This window comes from Somniosus microcephalus, chromosome 6, assembly GCF_052327205.1.
Source record: "Somniosus microcephalus isolate GS21.2 chromosome 6, FLI_Smic_1.0, whole genome shotgun sequence".
Classification (NCBI taxonomy): Eukaryota; Metazoa; Chordata; class Chondrichthyes; order Squaliformes; family Somniosidae; genus Somniosus; species Somniosus microcephalus.
In genome coordinates this window covers 198,786,093-198,806,287 of record NC_140992.1, presented here as the reverse complement: position 1 = coordinate 198,806,287, position 20,195 = coordinate 198,786,093, and the positions used below count along the sequence as shown (strand labels likewise).

Below are 20,195 nucleotides of genomic sequence, written 5' to 3'. Positions count from 1 at the left end.
AGGAGGCAATGGCAAAATCCCATCAGAAGGGAGGCAACCCACTGATAACAGCAGCTTCAGCAAATATAGGTTGGCACTGTGCAGAGGATGAACGCGTGTCTCCCACTCACTGCACTTGGAAGGATTGCAGATAGTGGTGTTGATCACCAATGTGATTAATGAGAACGACTAAATTATCTTATCTTCATTATCATACGTTGCTATAATTGGATGTTCAAGGTGATTGAGGTGTTATACCTGCTTGCCTGAGTAGTTTCAGAAAAGCGTATTGTTAAAACAGATTTATCCAGTATCAACTGCAAAGTGGAGTACAAAAGGAAGATATTCAGGACACCTCAGAAGTATTGGAACAGAAAAGTTGTAGCTGAGAAAGATTGATGGTTAAGTATCTACAACTGACTATATAGGAACATAGAAACATTAGGAACAGGAGTAGGCCATTCAGCCCCTCGTGGCTGATCTGCACTTCAATTCCATTTAATTATCTTGGTGGTGAGCTGCCTTCTTGAACCGCAGCAGTCCATGTGGTGAAGATACTCCCACAGTGCTGTTAGGGAGGGAGTTCCAGGATTTTGACCTAGCGATGATGAAGGAATGACTATATACTTTTAAGTCAGGATGGTGTGTGACTTGGAGGGGAACTTGGAGGTGGTGGTGTTTCCATGCGCCTGCTGCCCTTGTCGTTCTAGGTGGTAGAGGTCGCAGGTTTGGGAGGTGCTGTCGAAGAAGCCTTGGCAAGTTGCTGCAGTGCATCTTGTAGATGGTACACACTGCAGCCATGGTACGCCAGTGGTGGAGGGAATGAATGTTTAAGGTGCATGAGGTTACAGATTGTGGTGGAATACAATTCTGCTGCTGATGGCCCACAGCGCCTCATGGTCGCCCAGTTTTGAGCTGTTAGATCTGTTCTGAATCTATCTCATTTAGCACGACGGTAGTGCCACACAACACGATGGAGGGTGTCCTCAGTTTGAAGATGGGACTTAATCTCCACAATGACTGTGCGGTGGTCACTGCTACCAATGCTGTCATGGACAGATGCACCTGCGACAGGTAGATTGGTGAGGACCAGCTCAAGTAAGTTTTTCACTTGTGTTGGTTCCCTCACCACCTGTCGTAGGCCCAGACTGGCAGCTATGTCCTTCAGGATTCTGCCAGCTCGGTCAGTAGTGGTGCTACTCTCCTGCAGTCTCTCTCTCTCTATCCCAGTCTCATTCTCTCTGATGGACATTGAAGTCCCCCACCCAGAGTACATTCTGTGCCCTTGCTACTCTCGGTGCTTCTTCCAAGTGGTGTTCAACATGGCGTACTGATTCATCAGCTAAGGGAGGACGTGGGTGGTAATCAGCAGGATGTTTCCTTGCCTTATGCTTGACCTAAAGTCAATGTTGAGGACCCCCAGGGCCACACCTTCCCGACTGTATACCACTGTGCCGCCAGTTGATGGAGGAGTTTGGGGCATTGGCTGAAAGGTATGATTCTGTGAGTATGACTATGTCAGGCTATTGCTTGACTGGTCTGTGGGACAGCTTTCCCAATTTTGGCACAAGTCCACAGATGTTGGTGAGGAGGACTTTGCAGGGTCGACTGGGCTGGGTGTGCCATTGTCGTGTCCATAGCCAGTACCGTGATCGATGCCAGTTTTATTCTTATTATTGTGTTTCATCGTGGTTTGTTACAACTGAGTGGCTTGCTGGGCCATTTCAGAGGGCAGTTAAGAATCCACTACATTGCTGTGGGTCTGGAGTCACATTGGCCCCGATTTTACTAATGGAGGCGGATTGAGTGTGGGTCCGCTGCTCAGAGGCTTTCCGACCCGCTCCCGGCTGCCGCCTCCCAGAACTTACTATTTTCGCTTGATTGGCCGCGGTACGGCCGACGTGCGGGTCCCTCCAGGCAATTGCTTGGAGGCTGTCAGTTTCTCGCGTCTAATGACGCATTGTTTGGATGAAAATTTAAAGGGGCCATGTTCCCTTTGGGAAAAATGTCAATGGGATGGATTGGTGCTGTATTATATAGAAAGGGGAGTTGACAGTGTCTGTTCTGAGCAAAATTTAATGAATGAAATTGCTGGCCATATTATTCCAGAAAGATATTTGATTTTTTTATATATCAATTTATTATCTGACTAAGAAAAAGATGCCAGATTTGTTCCAATCATTGACTTAGTAATATTAATGCTTTTTTCTCTTGAAGGTGCTGCCTGCTGCAGGAACGGCAGCCTCAATAACTAAGGCTGCACCCAGGTTCAATGAGGGCTCTCTCCATGTTCTTGTTGAGGGAGTTAGAGGATGTCAGGAGCTCCTCTTCCCTGGAAATGGAAGGAGGAGGTCTCCTCAGCAAACCAAGGCCACTTGGCTGCAAATTGCTGAGGTGGTGAGCTCAAGGTCTGCGTGCAGACGCACATGGGTTCAGTGTGGAAAAAGGTTTAATGATCTGCTGAGATCACCTAAAGTGTGACCTCTGTGTTCTGGGAAATGGAAGTTCAAGAGTGAGGGTTCAAGGTGATTTCCATGTATAATGTTGGTGAATACACTGAGCGCAAATCACCGTTTATTGGACAGATGATGCTTGGGGTTTTGAGAATATCGGACATATATTCATCTCCATGTGGTTCAAGCGTTAGCTTACGCGAATCTGGCATGGATGACTGCATCCCTTGCCTGACGGCCAGCAATGTGTTCGCCTGCTGCTGGATTGGCTACATCCGGCCCCATAAGGCTTTACTCTCCATCCTCCTCCTCATCCTCTTCATCGTCCTCTTCATCTTCCTTTTCATCTTCCTCCAAGGAGGCTGTGTGCTGAGCCATTTGTTCATCCGGCAGCACTAAGCCGCACTGCTCTTCCTCCGAATCCGACAACCAGGATGAGAGGATGAAAATGGTTCCCATCCCATTGTAATAGATTTCAGTTGAGGCAAGAAGCTTGCAAGCGCACACTCAAAGTGGCCTGAAATTATTCCAATCAGTTCAAACAGCAGATGTGTGTCAGCTTGACCAGTCACAAGGTCAGTAGATTTGCAAAACCTTATCCCAAACCTCCAACACAAAGTTGTTGCATTTGAATGCCAGCCATGTTACAGGAGTGCTTTTAAAGTTCTGCACCAATAATGACTACAGATCATGTCCTCCACCAACTCGTCTCCTTGCAGCAGGACTATTTCTGACACGACGGGAAACAGGAGCCAGAGGCACGAAAATGGGAAACCTCTGTCAAAGTAGGATTATCAAGGCAGTTAACAGGCTCTTAACTGCCTTAACTAACTGTCCCACCGGTTGGAGTCGGGTCAGTTTGGGAGCAGCTGAACAGACACTCGCGAAAATCACGTGGGGGCAGGATGGATGGGAGTTGGGTGCCTGAAGCCATTTTTTCCAATTTTAGCAGCTGACACGCCTCCAAATCCACCTCCTCAGGGCTGTTAAAATCGAGCCCATATAGACCAGACCAGGTAAAAACGGCAGATTTCCTTCCCTAAAAGATTAGTGAACCAGATGGGTTTTTACGACAATCCGATAGTTTCATGGTTACCATTACTGATACTAGTTTTTTATTCTAGATTTATTTTAATTAACTGAATATAAATTCCCCAGCTGCCGTGGTGGGATTTTAACTCATGTCTCGGGATCGTTAGTTCAAGCCTCTGGATTACTAGCCCAGTGACATTACCACTCTTCTTCTTCTTCGGCAGTCTCTCGGAACCGAGGATGACTTGCTTCCACACTAAAAATGAGTTCTCTGGTGACTGATGAGTCTAATGCGGGACCTACGGTCTGTCATAGGTGGGGCAGACGGTGGTTGAAGGGGCGGGTGGGTGGGGTGCTTGGGTTGACATGCGCTCCTTCCGCTGTTTGTGCTTGGCTTCCACTTGCTCCCGGTGAAGAGGCTCGAGGTGTTCGGCGCCTTCCCGGATGCTTCTCCTCCACTTTGTGCGGTCTTGGGCCAGGGATTCCCAGGTGTCGGTGCGGATGTTGCACTTTTTCAAGGAGGCTTTGATGGTGTCCTTGAAGTGTTTCCTCTGCCCAACTGGGGTTCTCTTGCTGTGTTGGAGCTCCGAGTAGAGCACTTGCTTTGGGAGTCTCATATCGGGCATGCAGACAATGAGGCCCGTCCATCGGAGCTGATCGAGCGTGATCAAAGCTTTGATGCTGGGGATGTTGGCCTGAGTACGAACACGGACATTGGTGCGCCTATCCTGCCAATGGATTTGTAGGATCTTGTGGAGGCAGCGTTGGTGGTACCTCTCCAGTGGTTTGACGTGCCTGCTTTACATGGTCTATGTCTCTGAAGCATACAGGAGGGCGGGTATCACTACTGCTCTGTAGACCATGAGCTTGGTGCTGGGTTTGAGGTCCTGGTCTTCAAACACTCACTTCCTCAGGTGACCGAAGGCTGCACTGCCACACTGAAGGCGGTGTTGGACTTCGTCAGCGACGTCTGCCCTTGTTGACAGTAGGCTCCTGAGGTATGGAATGTGGTCCACGTTGTTCAAGGCCTCGTCATGGATTTTGATAATCGGGGAGCAGTACTGTGTGGCAGGGACAGGTTGGTAGAGGACTTTGTCTTACGGATGTTTAGTGTAAGGCCCATGCTCTCGTACGCTTCGGTGAAGATGTTGACGATGGTTTGGAGTTCGACCTTAGAGTGTGCGCAGACGCAAGCGTCGTCTGCATACTGTAATTCGATGACAGAGCATGGGACGACCTTGGATCTGGACTGGAGGCGACGGAGGTTGAACAGTTTCCCGTTTGTTCTGTAGATTAGCTCCACTCCAGCGGGGAGCTTACTGAGGGTGAGATGGAGCATTGCAGCCAGGAAGATCGAGAAGAGCATTAGTGCGATGACACAGCCTTGCTTGACCCCGGTGAATTGGGTCTGTGGTGGATCCATTGGTCAGGATCACGGCTTGCATGTCATCATGAAGCAGGCGGAGGATGGTGACCAACTTTTGAGGGCAGCCGAATTTGAGGAGGACACGTCATAATCCTTCACCGTTGACAGTATCAAAGACCTTTTTGAGGTCAAAGAAGGCCATGTACAGTGGTTAGTGCTGTTCCCTGCATTTCTCTTGTAGTTGACGGGCGGTGAAGATCATGTCCATTGTGGCCCTTAGTGGGCAGAATCCGCATTGCAACTCTGGGAGGAGCTCTTCAGCCACTAGGAGAAGACAATTGAGGAGGATTCTTGCGATGACTTTCCCTGTGGCAGACAGCAGGGAGACTCCTCTGTAATTACCGCAAGCAGACTTGTCACCTTTCTTGAAGATGGTCACGATTACGGTGTCTCTGAGATCCCCTGGCATGCTCTCCTCCTTCCAAATAAGAGAAATGAGTTTATGTATTCACGCCAATAGTGATTCTCCGCCATGCTTTAGCGCCTCAGCGGGGATTCCATCTGCTCCTGAGGCCTTGTTGTTCTTTAGGTGTCGGATGGCCTTTTCAACCTCATACCGGGCTGGGGCTGTGCTGAGGTGGTTGTGGGTAGCATGCTGCGGGATGGAGTTGAGGACACTCGCATCGAAGACAGAGTCTCGGTTAAGGAGATCTTCGAAGTGCTCCTTCTAGTGGGCACTGACTGCCTCTCTGTCCTTGATGATTACTTCTCCGTTCTTGGCCCGCAGTGGGGTAGGACCTTGGGTGCTTGGGCTGTAGGTGGTCTTGACTGCGCTAACGAATCCACGCACGTCGTGGTTGTCAGCTAGCTGCTGGATCTCCTGCGCTTTCTCCACCCACCATCTGTTCTTTAGGTCACGAGTTTTTTATTGGACTTCAGCCTTCAGGCGTCTGTAGAGCTGCTTTCTTTCTCTCGAGTTCTGTTGCTGTTTCCAGATCAGGAATGCCTTGCTCTTGCGGCTTATTAGCTCCTGGATCTCCTGGTCATTCTCGTTGAACCAGTCTTGGTGTTTCCTGGTCGAGTGACCGAGCGTCTCTTCACAGGTGCTGATTATGAAGGCCTGGAGTGCAGACCAGGCTCCGTGGACACTCTGTGTCTCTGCATCACTGGGAGTTGCCAGGTTGGTTGTGAGGTGCAGGCTGAATAGGGCTTTCTTAGCAGGGTCTTTGAATGCTCCAGTGTTGATTTTCCTGTGGCATTGCTTCTGTTGCCACCGCTGTTTTGGGGCTACATTGATGGAGATGACAGAGCAGATTAGGCGGTGGTCTGTCCAGCAGTCCTCAGCTCCTGTCATGGTGCGATGACATTGTGGTAAACCACTGTATTGTATATTGCCACCTCTGGGTGGCGCTGTGTATGGAGGCATGCCTCAGCTGACTCCACCCACCACTGTGTGGGTTTCGTTCAGACTTGTTCAGTCACTCACGAAGAAGCATGGTCTCTTCTTAGCTAATAAAAGCCTTATTCATCTCTTCTTTCGACTCATCATCTCTTCTTCGACTCATCACCTTTTATGAAGTAATTGATAAGCGTATCAATTTTATTAGCTAAAAGTTAAATGGCGACACCTGAGGAGCAACAACAGCAACGGATACAGCAGACATTGCTGAGAGCCCTCAGACCACCACGCCTGGACCTCGACCCTCAAGATGTGGGTGCATCAGCCAAGTTTGAACACTGGCTGAGCTGCTTTGAATCCTTCCTCGCAATCTCACAGGTTACAGAGGAGGATCACAAACTGAAAATTTTGACCGCCCAGGTGAGCCATCAAGTATATATGCTAATCCGGGACTCTAATACGTACGTGGCGGCCCTCGAGCTACGAAAAGGGCAATATACGCGCCCAGTGAACACAATTTACGCCCGACACCTCTTGGGATCCCGCAGGCAGCAACCGGGAGAATCGGTAGGGGCATTTGCACGGGCGCTACTGGCACTCTGCAGAGACTGCGATTGTAAAGCGGTAACGGCTGTGGAGCACGCGCAGGGACTCGCCTGTGATGCCTTCGTCAGGAACCTCCAGTCAGACCACACCCGGCAGAGACTGCTAGAAAGCAAGGAACCCGACCTGAAGACGGCCATTGCCCTTGCGCTCTCGTTAGAGGAGGCCCACCGAAACCTCGAGGCATACCCCCGTAACGGCGCCGAGACATGGCAATCGAAACCGTGGGACACGGGACCGCCGCCCCCGGCACCAACCGCTGCAGCGACCCAACCGAGACAGCAGCCTCCGGTAAGAACTGCTTCGATGCCCAGTAACCAGGCCCAAAAATGCTATTTCTGTGGCCAGTTAAAACATCCCAGAGCGCACTGCCCAGCTAAGACAGCTACCTGCTCGGGCTGCGGGAAGAAAGGCCATTACGCTAACGCCTGCAAGGGGAAGCCAGCCAGCAGCGCAGCGTGCGGGCCGTGGGAGCAGCCATCTTATCCGCCATTTTGTGTACCCCCGGCCGCATGGCATCCGCCGCCATCGTATCCAACGCACTCAACCGCCATTTCGTCACCGGAACCGACCACCGTCTCGGCGGATGACTATAGTGACTCACTAAGCCACATACTGGCCTCCGTGATGCTGGATCAAGCCCTCCCTCACCATCTATCCAGCTCCATGATGGATATCGCGGTAAACGGCCGCGCCACCAGTTGCCTGATCGACAGCGGGAGCACAGAGAGTTTCGTCCACCCCGATACGGTACGTAGCCACTCCCTCACGATTCTGCCAACGCACCATCGCATTTCTATGGCGTCCAAGTCCCAGTCAATGGACATCAGCGGCTACTGTGTGGTGACCCTGTCAGTAGGGGGCACTGAATATAAAAAATTTAAACTGCTAGTCCTGCCCCGTCTTTGCGCTGCCGTCCTGCTAGGGTTGGATTTTCAGCGCCACCTTAAGAGTGTCACACTAGCATACGGTGGACCCCTCCCCCCACTCACAGTCTGCAACCAACAACTTTTAAATCGCCCGCTGCAAACCACCTGCAGCCTTTCCACATTAAAAGTCCCCCCCCCTCCCCTGTTCGCTAACCTCACCCGCGACTGTAAACCCATCGCTACCAAAAGCAGGCGGTACAGTGCCGGGGACAGAGCTTTTATCAGCTCTGAGGTGGAGCGGCTCTTGAAGGAGGGCATTATCGAAGGTAGCACTAGCCCCTGGCGAGCCCAGGTTGTAGTCGTTAAAACCACTGCAAAACGCCGCATGGTAATCGACTACAGCCAAACCATAAACCGGTACACCCAGCTGGACGCGTACCCCCTCCCTCGCATATCTGATATGGTCAATCAGATTGCGCAATACAAAGTATTCTCCACCATCGACCTTAAGTCAGCGTACCACCAGCTGCCCATCCGCCATGAGGACTGCCAGTATACTGCCTTCGAGGCAAACGGCCGCCTCTACCACTTCCTTAGGGTCCCCTTCGGCGTCACCAACGGGGTTTCGGTCTTCCAAAGGGAGATGGACCGAATGGTTGACCAGAACGCGCTGCGGGCAACCTTCCCCTATTTGGATAACGTCACCATCTGCGGCCACGACCAGCAGGACCACGACGTTAATCTAGCAAATTTCCTCCGTACGGCCCAACGGCTGAACCTAACGTACAATAAGGAAAAATGTATGTTTCACACCAAGCGCCTGGCCATCCTCGGCTGCGTGGTGGAGAACGGAGTCATCGGGCCCGACCCCGACAGAATGCGCCCCCTAATGGAGCTACCCCTTCCCCACTGCCAAAAAGCACTGAAGAGATGCCTGGGGTTTTTCTCCTACTACGCCCAGTGGGTGCCCCTCTATGCAGACAAAGCCAGGCCCCTCATCAAAACCACCTCCTTCCCCCTGACACCAGAGGCGTGTGCAGCCTTCACTCTTATCAAGAACGATATCGCGAAGGCCGCAATGCACGCGGTGGATGAGTCCATCCCCTTCCAAGTGGAGAGCGATGCCTCCGACTTCGCCCTAGCCGCGACCCTTAACCAGGCGGGCAGACCCGTGGCCTTTTTCTCAAGGACCCTCCAGGGCCCCGAGACGAGACACTCCTCCGTCGAAAAGGAGGCCCAGGCTATTGTAGAAGCGGTGCGTCACTGGAGGCATTACCTGGCCGGGAAACGATTTACCCTGCTCACTGACCAGCGTTCAGTAGCTTTTATGTTTAATAATAAGCAGAGGGGTAAAATCAAGAACGACAAGATCTTGAGGTGGAGAATCGAACTCTCCACCTACAATTATGATATCTTGTATCGGCCAGGGAAACTCAATGAGCCCCCAGATGCCCTATCACGTGGTACATGCGCCAACGCGCAGAGTGATAGGCTGCAGTCCCTCCACAATGACCTCTGCCACCCGGGGGTCACCAGGTTTTTCCATTTTATCAAATCCCGTAACCTGCCCTACTCCATCGAGGAGGTCAGGACCATGACCAAGAGCTGCCAAATCTGCGCCGAGTGCAAACCGCACTTCTATAGGCCGGACAGAGCAAGCCTGATCAAGGCCACCCACCCCTTCGAACGCCTGAGCGTCGATTTTAAAGGGCCCCTCCCCTCCGCTGACCGCAATGTGTACTTCCTCAACATAGTTGATGAGTACTCCCGTTTCCCCTTTGCCATCCCTTGCCCAGACATGACCAGTACCACGGTCATCAAGTGTCTGAATGACATCTTCGCTCTGTTCGGGTTCCCCAGCTATATACATAGCGACAGGGGCTCATCGTTCATGAGCGACGAACTTCGGCAGTACCTGCTAACAAGAGGTATCGCCACGAGCAGGACCACCAGTTACAACCCCCGGGGGAACGGCCAGGTGGAAAGGGAGAACGCGACGGTTTGGAAGGCAGTCCTCTTAGCACTAAAATCTAAGGGCCTTCCGACCTCCCGCTGGCAGGAGGTCCTCCCTGCAGCGCTCCACTCCATTCGGTCACTGCTTTGTACTGCCACTAATGCGACCCCTCATGAGAAAATGTTCGTTTTCCCCCGGAAGTCTACATCGGGAACCTCGCTACCGGCATGGTTGACTTCTCCTGGGCCCGTCCTACTGCGGAGGCACGTGAGGACGCATAAAACGGACCCCCTGGTCGAGCGGGTGCACCTCCTACACGCCAACCCCCAGTATGCCTGGGTGACATACCCAGACGGGCGGGAGGACACGGTCTCCATACGAGATCTCGCACCCTCGGGTACCCCTGAATTACCACCGTTATCCCCCTTACCACCGTTATCCCCCTTACCACTGTTATCCCCCACCACCCCTCCCAACCCAACCCTTGCAGACGGCATGCCAAAGCCCCAGGAATCTTCGCCAACCACCCAGACACCAGACCCGACGTCGGATGCTGTAACACCACCGCCGCCACCACGACGATCAGGACGTCAGACAAGGCCTCCTGATAGACTTAACTTGTAGTACCCTTCACCCCGCCGGACTTCACATTAAACAAGGGGTGAATGTGGTAAACCACTGTATTGTATATTGCCACCTCTGGGTGGCGCTGTGTATGGAGGCATGCCTCAGCTGACTCCACCCACCACTGTGTGGGTTTCGTTCAGACATGTTCAGTCACTCACGAAGAAGCATGGTCTCTTCTTAGCTAATAAAAGCCTTATTCATCTCTTCTTTCGACTCATCATCTCTTCTTCGACTCATCACCTTTTATGAAGTAATTGATAAGCGTATCAGACATAGTCCAGCAGATGCCAGTGCTTGGAGCGAGGGTGTTGCCATGAAGTCTTATACTTGTCTCTCTGTAGGAACAAGGTGTTGGTTATGACAAGGCCATGTTCAAAGTATTTCGTCAGGAGGAGGGTACTGTTGGAGTTGGCTTTCCCTATCCCCTCTCTGTCGATCACACCTCCCCAGAGGTCTGTGCCCTTTCCAACTCTGGCGTTAAAGTTGCCAAGGAGGATCAGCTTGTCGCCCGCTGGGACTCGGGACAGGGATTGTTTGAGGCTGGAGTAGAACTCCTCTTTGGCCTCGTCTGTGGCTTCTAGGCTTGGGTTGTACGCACTGATGACTGTAGCGCACTGGTTCCGGGCTAGGGTGAGCCGTAGAGTCATGAGGCGTTCGTTTATTCCACAAGGGGAGTCTCGGAGATGTTCAACTAGCTCATTTTTTATGGTGAAGCCTACCCCATGGAGGCGGCGTTCTTCAGGTTTGCCTTTCCAGAGAAGGTGTAACCATTGCCTTGCTCCTTGAGCTGAACTTCCCCTGCCCACCGGGTCTCGCTTAGGGCAGCGCTGTTTATGTTGAAACGTCTGAGCTCCCGAGCAACGATAGCAGTTCCGGTCTGTCGCTGTTGGGGTTGTCTGAGGGTCCTGACGTTCCAGGTCCCGAACTTCATTTTAAAGGGTGGAAGATGCCTGTGCGTGAATTCTTTTAACGTGGGGTGGCCGTTGCACACCAGCTACCACACGGGCTTTACAGAGCAATGTCAAGGGGATCCAAGATGATTGGAGACCAGGCTCTGCTACATCGGCCTAGCACACACACACACAAACATACTCCTACTGTCCTCCTCCCTCCTTCCAGCAGGTCCTCTCTGCCTGGGTTTCATAGGCTGCAGTGTGGTCCTCCCAATCCCGCTATTGGTCCACGCTGCGCCACTACTGGGCCCCGACCTCGCTGCTGGGCTCGTCCTCGCTCCTGGGTCCCAACTTTGCTCCTGGGTCTCGTTCTCGCTCCTGGGTCCTGACCTCGCTTCTCCTCCCATCCCTGCTCATCGGCCTCGACCTTATTCCTGGGTCCCGACCTCGCACCTGGTCCCCGTCCTCGCTCCTGGACCTCGACCTCGCTCCTGGGCTTCGACCTCGCTCCTGGGTCCCGTCCTCGCTCCTGGGTCTCGTTCTCGCTCATGGGTCCTGACCTCACTGCTCCTCCCGTCCCTGCTCATGGGCCTCGACCTCGCTCCTGGGCCCCGTCCTCGTTCCTGGGTTCCGACCTCGCTCCTGGGCCCCGTCCTCGTTCCTGGGTTCCGACCTCGCTTCTGGGTCCCGACCTCGCTCCTGGGCCCCGACCTCGCTCCTGGGCCCCGTCCTCGCTCCTGGGCCCCGTCCTCGCTCCTGGGCCTCGACCTCGCTCCTGGGCCCCGTCCTCGCTCCTGGGCCTCGACCTCGCTCCTGGGCCCCGTCCTCGCTCCTGGGCCCCGTCCTCGCTCCTGGGCCCCGACCTCGCTCCTGGGCCCCGTCCTCGCTCCTGGGCCCCGTCCTCGCTCTTGGGTCCCGACCTCGCTACTGGGCCTCGACCTCGCTCCTGGGCCTCGTCCTCGCTCCTGGGTCTCGTCCTCGCTCCTGGGCCTCGTCCTCCCTCCTGGGTCCCGACTTCGCTCCTGGGTCCTGGCCTTGCTCTTGGGCCTCGTCCTCGCTCCTGGGCCTCAAACACCCGGTGTAGGCCTGAAGCCGCGAATAAGAGCGCACAGGCCCCGTGCTTGCCTGAGTTACAGGCCCGGTCAGTGTCCGCCCGGGTGAGCGGGGTCAGTGGCCATCATTTTGTGAAGCCTTGATAACCTGTATATTATTCCAGGTCTCCTCTCCCCAACTCCTGCTCACTCCCGCTCTCTCTCCCCGACTCCCGCTCTCGCTCCCCCCGACTCCCGCTCTCGCTCCCCCCGACTCCCGCTCTCGCTCCCCCCGACACCCGCTCTCCCCGACTCCCGCTCTCCCCGGCTCTCGCTCCCGCCGACTCCCGCTCTCCCCGACTCTCGCTCCCGCCGACTCCCGCTCCCGCCGGCTCCCGCCGACTCCCGCTCCCGCCGACTCCCGCTCCCGCTCTCCCCGACTCCCGCTCCCGCTCTCCCCGACTCCCGCTCTCCCCGACTCCCGCTCTCCCCGCTCCCACTGACTCCCGCTCTCCCCGACTCCCGCTCTCGCTCTCCCCGACTCCCGCTCTCGCTCTCCCCGACTCCCGCTCCCGCTCTCGCCGCTCCCGCTCCCGCCGACTCCCGCTCCCGCTCTCGCCGACTCCCGCTCCCGCTCTCGCCGACTCCCGCTCCCGCTCTCGCCGAATCCCGCTCCCGCTCTCGCCGACTCCCGCTCCCGCTCTCGCCGACTCCCGCTCCCGCTCTCGCCGACTCCCGCTCTCCCCGACTCCCGCTCCCGCTCTCCCCGACTCCCGCTCCCGCTCTCCCCGACTCCCGCTCCCGCTCTCCCCGACTCCCGCTCCCGCTCTCCCCGACTCCCGCTCCCGCTCTCCCCGACTCCCGCTCCCGCTCTCCCCGACTCCCGCTCCCCGCTCTCCCCGACTCCCGCTCCCGCTCTCCCCGACTCCCGCTCCCGCTCTCCCCGACTCCCGCTCCCGCTCTCCCCGACTCCCGCTCCCGCTCTCCCCGACTCCCGCTCCCGCTCTCCCGACTCCCGCTCCCGCTCTCCCCGACTCCCGCTCTCCCCGACTCCCGCTCCCGCTCTCCCCGACTCCCGCTCCCGCTCTCCCCGACTCCCGCTCCCGCTCTCCCCGACTCCCGCTCTCGCTCTCCCCGACTCCCGCTCTCGCTCTCCCCGACTCCCGCTCTCGCTCTCCCCGACTCCCGCTCTCGCTCTCCCCGACTCCCGCTCTCGCTCTCCCCGACTCCCGCTCTCGCTCTCCCCGACTCCCGCTCTCGCTCTCCCCGACTCCCGCTCTCGCTCTCCCCGACTCCCGCTCTCGCTCTCCCCGACTCCCGCTCTCGCTCTCCCCGACTCCCGCTCTCGCTCTCCCCGACTCCCGCTCTCGCTCTCCCCGACTCCCGCTCTCGCTCTCCCCGACTCCCGCTCTCGCTCTCCCCGACTCCCGCTCTCGCTCTCCCCGACTCCCGCTCTCGCTCTCCCCGACTCCCGCTCTCGCTCTCCCCGACTCCCGCTCTCGCTCTCCCCGACTCCCGCTCTCGCTCTCCCCGACTCCCGCTCTCGCTCTCCCCGACTCCCGCTCTCGCTCTCCCCGACTCCCGCTCTCGCTCTCCCCGACTCCCGCTCTCGCTCTCCCCGACTCCCGCTCTCGCTCTCCCCGACTCCCGCTCTCGCTCTCCCCGACTCCCGCTCTCGCTCTCCCCGACTCCCGCTCTCGCTCTCCCCGACTCCCGCTCTCGCTCTCCCCGACTCCCGCTCTCGCTCTCCCCGACTCCCGCTCTCGCTCTCCCCGACTCCCGCTCTCGCTCTCCCCGACTCCCGCTCTCGCTCTCCCCGACTCCCGCTCTCGCTCTCCCCGACTCCCGCTCTCCCCGACTCCCGCACTCCCGCTCTCGCTCCCCCGACTCCCGCTCTCGCTCTCCCCGACTCCCGCTCTCGCTCTCCCCGACTCCCGCTCTCGCTTGCCCCGACTCCCGTTCTCTCTCCCCGACTCCCGCTCTCTCTCCCTGACTCCCGCTCTCGCCGACTCCCGCTCTCACTCACCCCGACTCCCGCTCTCGCCGACTCCCGCTCTCTCCGACTCCCGCTCTCGCTCTCCGACCCCCGCTCTCTCTCTCCCCGACTCCTGCTCTCCCCGACTCCCGCTCTCTCCCCGAATCCTGCTCTCTCCCCCCGACTTCCGCTCTCTGCCTGACTCCCGCTCTCTCGCTCCCCGACACCCGCTCTCTCTCCCCGACTCACACTCTCTCCATGACACCTGATCTCTCTCTCCCCGACTCCTGCTCTCCCCGACTCTCGCTCTTGGGGCTCGATTTTGCCAGGCCCGAGGACGCGGGATTGGAGGCGTGAGTTGTTAAAATCGCCAAAAATGGCAGGCGGACCTGATCTTGCCTCCATACCGCCTCCGAGCAATTTTCCCAAAAGCGTGTTTTCTGACCCCCTTTCCATCCCGCCTCTTGGAGGCGGGATAGGCCCTTAAAGCCCTTAACAGCCACTTAATAGCCTCTATAATCCCATTGTGAGAGGCATTTCCGATTTTTAGTCATTTCCCCCATCCCTCATGCCTCCTCTGGAATACAAGTTTGCAGACGACACAAAGCTGGGTGGGCGTGTGTGCTGTGAGGAAGATGCCGAGAAACTCCAGTGTGATTTGGACAGGTTGGGTGATTGGGCAGAAGCATGGCAGATGCAATATAACATGGATAAATGCGAGGTTATCCACTTTGGTGGCAAAAACAGGAAGGCAGATTATCTGAACGGCAATAGATTGGGAGAAGGGGAAGTGCAACGAGACCTGGGTGTCCTTGTGCACCAGTCGCTGAAGGTAAGCATGCAGGTGCAGCAGGCGGTTAAGAAGGCAAATGGTATGTTGGCCTTCATAGCGAGAGGGTTCGAGCACAGGAGCAAGGATGTCTTGCTGCAGTTGTGCAGAGCCTTGGTGAGACCACATCTTGAGTATTGTGTGCAGTATTGGTCGCCTTATCTAAGGAAGGATGTTCTTGCCATGGAGGGAGTGCAGCGAAGATTCACCAGACTGATACCTGGGATGGCAGGAATGACGTATGAGGAGAGATTGGGTCGATTGGGTTTATGCTCGCTGGAATTTAGAAGAATGAGAGGGGATCTCATTGAAACTTATAAAATTCTACTGGACTAGACAGACTAGATGCAGGAGGATGTTCCCGATGGCCGGGGAGTCCAGAACCAGGGGTCACAGTCTAAGGATAAGGGGTAAGCCATTTAGGACAGAGATGAGGAGGAATTTCTTCACCCAGAGAGTGGTGAACCTGTGGAATTCTCTACCACAGAAGGCAGTAGAGGCCAATTCATTAAATATATTCAAGAAGGAGTTAGATATATTTCTTAAGGTTAAAGGGATCAAGGGATATGGGGAGAAGGCAGGGACAGGGTACTGAATTTGGATGATCAGCCATGATCTCATTGAATGGTGGTGCAGGCTCGAGGGGCCGAACGGCCTACTCCTGCTCCCATCTTCTATGTTCTATGTTTGTATGCCAGGTAATGCTGGTGGCCTCACAAGTGGATTGCTTATGAAAAGATGCAGCTTCACCATTACAAAGGAGTTTTCACCAATGATCATTTGCAGGTGGCAGAACTTTGTTGTTTCAGGTCTGGGGGAACTTTTAGCAGGTATACTCAGTGTTGTGGAAGTTTGGAGCCTGACACCCATCTCCAGTGTGACCTCCTGGGAAACCCCTCTCCCCACCTTGACGAAGCGCTTCCTCAACTGAGGCATATATCAGAAGCATGGCGACCATTTAATTACACTCTCTCTCCCTGACACCCGCTCTCTCCCCGACTCCCGTTCTCGCTCTCCCCGACTCCCGCTCTCGCTCTCCCCGACCCTCACTCTCTCCCCGACTCCCGCTCTCTCTCTCCCCGACTCCCGCTCTCTCTCTCCCCCTCTCCCCGACTCCCGCTCTCTCTCTCCCACTCTCCCCGACTCCCGCTCTCTCTCTCCCCCTCGCCCCGACTCCCGCTCTCTCTCTCCCCGACTCCCGCTCTATTTCTCCCCGACTCCCGCTCTCTTTCTCCCTGACCCCCATTCTCTCCCCGACTCCCTCTCCCGCTCTCGCCGGCTCCCGCTCCCCCCCGGCTCCCGCTCCCTCTCCCCCCGGCTCCCGCTCCCTCTCCCCCCGGCTCCCGCTCCCTCTCCCTCCGGCTACCGCTCCTGCTCCCTCCGGCTCCCGCTCCCTCTCCCCCCGGCTCCCGCTCCCTCTCCCCCCGGCTCCCGCTCCCTTTCTCCCCGACTCCCGCTCTCTCTCTCCCCGACTCCCGCCCTCTCTCTCCCCGACTCCCGCTCTCTCTCTCCCCGACTCCCGCTCTCTCTCTCCCCCACTCCCGCTCTCTCTCTCCCCCACTCCCGCTCTCTCTCTCCCCGACTCCCGCTCTCTCTCTCCCCGACTCCCGCTCTCTCTCTCCCCGACTCCCGCTCTCTCTCTCCCCGACTCCCGCCCTCTCTCTCCCCGACTCCCGCCCTCTCTCTCCCCGACTCCCGCTCTCTCTCTCCCCGACTCCCGCTCTCTCTCTCCCCGACTCCCGCTCTCTCTCCCCGACTCCCGCTCCCTCTCCCCCCGGCTCCCGCTCCCTCTCCCCGACTCCCGCTCTCTCTCTCCCCGACTCCCGCCCTCTCTCTCCCCGACTCCCGCCCTCTCTCTCCCCGACTCCCGCTCTCTCTCTCCCCGACTCCCGCTCTCTCTCTCCCCGACTCCCGCTCTCTCTCTCCCCGACTCCCGCTCTCTCTCTCCCCGACTCCCGCTCTCTCTCTCCCCCACTCCCGCTCTCTCTCTCCCCGACTCCCGCACTCTCTCTCCCCGACTCCCGCTCTCTCTCTCCCCGACTCCCGCTCTCTCTCTCCCCGACTCCCGCTCTCTCTCTCCCCGACTCCCGCTCTCTCTCTCCCCGACTCCCGCGCTCTCTCTCCCCGACTCCCGCGCTCTCTCTCCCCGACTCCCGCGCTCTCTCTCCCCGACTCCCGCTCTCTCTCTCCCCGACTCCCGCCCTCTCTCTCCCCGACTCCCGCCCTCTCTCTCCCCGACTCCCGCCCTCTCTCTCCCCGACTCCCGCTCTCTCTCTCCCCGACTCCCGCTCTCTCTCTCCCCGACTCCCGCTCTCTCTCTCCCCGACTCCCGCTCTCTCTCTCCCCGACTCCCGCTCTCTCTCCCCGACTCCCGCTCTCTCTCTCCCCGACTCCCGCTCTCTCTCTACCCGACTCCCGCGCTCTCTCTCCCCGACTCCCGCGCTCTCTCTCCCCGACTCCCGCTCTCTCTCCCCGACTCCCGCTCTCTCTCTCCCCGACTCCCGCCCTCTCTCTCCCCGACTCCCGCCCTCTCTCTCCCCGACTCCCGCTCTCTCTCTCCCCGACTCCCGCCCTCTCTCTACCCGACTCCCGCGCTCTCTCTCCCCGACTCCCGCTCTCTCTCTCCCCGACTCCCGCTCTCTCTCCCCGACTCCCGCTCTCTCTCTCCCCGACTCCCGCCCTCTCTCTCCCCGACTCCCGCTCTCTCTCCCCGACTCCCGCTCTCTCTCCCCGACTCCCGCCCTCTCTCTCCCCGACTCCCGCCCTCTCTCTCCCCGACTCCCGCCCTCTCTCTCCCCGACTCCCGCCCTCTCTCTCCCCGACTCCCGCTCTCTCTCTCCCCGACTCCCGCTCTCTCTCTCCCCGACTCCCGCTCTCTCTCTCCCCGACTCCCGCGCTCTCTCCCCCCGGCTCCCGCTCCCTTTCTCCCCGACTCCCGCTCTCTCTCCCCGACTCCCGCTCTCTCTCTCCCCGACTCCCGCCCTCTCTCTCCCCGACTCCCGCCCTCTCTCTCCCCGACTCCCGCTCTCTCTCTCCCCCACTCCCGCTCTCTCTCTCCCCGACTCCCGCTCTCTCTCTCCCCCACTCCCGCTCTCTCTCTCCCCCACTCCCGCTCTCTCTCTCCCCGACTCCCGCACTCTCTCTCCCCGACTCCCGCTCTCTCTCTCCCCGACTCCCGCTCTCTCTCTCCCCGACTCCCGCTCTCTCTCTCCCCGACTCCCGCTCTCTCTCTCCCCGACTCCCGCTCTCTCTCTCCCCCGACTCCCGCTCTCTCTCTCCCCGACTCCCGCTCTCTCTCTCCCCGACTCCCGCTCTCTCTCTCCCCGACTCCCGCTCTCTCTCTCCCCGACTCCCGCTCTCTCTCTCCCCGACTCCCGCGCTCTCTCTCCCCGACTCCCGCTCTCTCTCTCCCCGACTCCCGCTCTCTCTCTCCCCGACTCCCGCTCTCTCTGTCCCCGACTCCAGCCCTCTCTCTCCCCGACTCCCGCCCTCTCTCTCCCCGACTCCCGCTCTCTCTCTCCCCGACTCCCGCTCTCTCTCTCCCCGACTCCCGCTCTCTCTCCCCGACTCCCGCTCTCTCTCCCCGACTCCCGCTCTCTCTCTACCCCGACTCCCGCGCTCTCTCTCCCCGACTCCCGCTCTCTCTCTCCCCGACTCCCGCCCTCTCTCTCCCCGACTCCCGCCCTCTCTCTCCCCGACTCCCGCCCTCTCTCCCCGACTCCCGCTCTCTCTCTCCCCGACTCCCGCCCTCTCTCTACCCGACTCCCGCGCTCTCTCTCCCCGACTCCCGCTCTCTCTCCCCGACTCCCGCTCTCTCTCTCCCCGACTCCCGCCCTCTCTCTCCCCGACTCCCGCTCTCTCTCCCCGACTCCCGCCCTCTCTCCCCCCGACTCCCGCCCTCTCTCTCCCCGACTCCCGCTCTCTCTCTCCCCGACTCCCGCCCTCTCTCTCCCCGACTCCCGCTCTCTCTCTCCCCGACTCCCGCTCTCTCTCTCTCCCCGACTCCCGCTCTCTCTCTCCCCGACTCCCGCTCTACCTATCCCCGACTCCCGCTCTCCCTCTCCCCGACTCCCGCTCTCCCTCTCCCGACTCCCTCTCCCTCTCCCCGACTCCCGCTCTCCCTCTCCCCGACTCCCGCTCTCCCTCTCCCCGACTCCCGCTCTCCCTCTCCCCGACTCCCGCTCTCCCTCTCCCCGACTCCCGCTCTCCCTCTCCCCGACTCCCGCTCTCCCTCTCCCCGACTCCCGCTCTCCTCTCCCCGACTCCCGCTCTCTCTCTCCCCGACTCCCGCTCTCTCTCTCCCCGACTCCCGCTCTCTCTCTCCCCGACTCCCGCCCTCTCTCTCCCCGACTCCCGCCCTCTCTCTCCCCCGACTCCCGCCCTCTCTCTCCCCGACTCCCGCCCTCTCTCTCCCCGACTCCCGCCCTCTCTCTCCCTGACTCCCGCTCTCTCTCTCCCCGACTCCCGCTCTCTCTCTCCCCGACTCCCGCTCTCTCTCTCCCCGACTCCCGCTCTCTCTCCCCGACTCCCGCTCTCTCTCCCCGACTCCCGCTCTCTCTCTCCCCGACTCCCGCGCTCTCCCCCCCGACTCCCACTCTCTCCCCAACTCCCGCTCTCTCTCCCGCTCTCTCTCTCCCCGACTCCCGCGCTCTCCCCCCCCCGACGCCCGCGCTCTCCCCCGACCCCAACTCTCTCCCCGACTCCCACTCTCTCCCCGACTCCCACTCTCTCCCCGACTCCCGCTCTCTCTCCCACTCTCTCTCTCCCCGACTCCCGCTCTCTCTCTCCCCGACTACCTCTCCCGCTCTCCCCGACTCCCGCTCTCCCTCTCCCCCTGCCCGACTCCCGCTCTCCCTCTCCCCCTGCCCGACTCCCGCTCTCCCTCTCCCCCTGCCCGACTCCCGCTCTCCTTCTCCCCCTGCCCGACTCCCGCTCTCCTTCTCCCCCTGCCCGACTCCCGCTCTCCCCGACTCCCGCTCTCCCTCTCCCCGACTCCCGCTCTCCCCCTGCCCGACTCCCGCTCTCCCTCTCCCCCTGCCCGACTCCCGCTCTCGCTCTCCCTCTCCCCCTGCCCGGCTCTCGCTCTCCCTCTCCCCCTGCCCGACTCCCGCTCTCCCTCTCCCCCTGCCCGACTCCCGCTCTCCCTCTCCCCCTGCCCGACTCCCGCTCTCCCTCTCCCCCTGCC

General features: G+C 58.7%; 1 protein-coding gene across 1 annotated transcript in view; it reads right to left on the bottom strand.

Moving 5' to 3' along the window:
* LOC147116322 (adhesion G protein-coupled receptor G5-like) overlaps positions 1 to 20,195 on the bottom strand; it is a 793,199-nt gene that overhangs the window by 38,821 nt on the left and 734,183 nt on the right. The gene's annotated exons all lie outside the window — the stretch shown is intronic.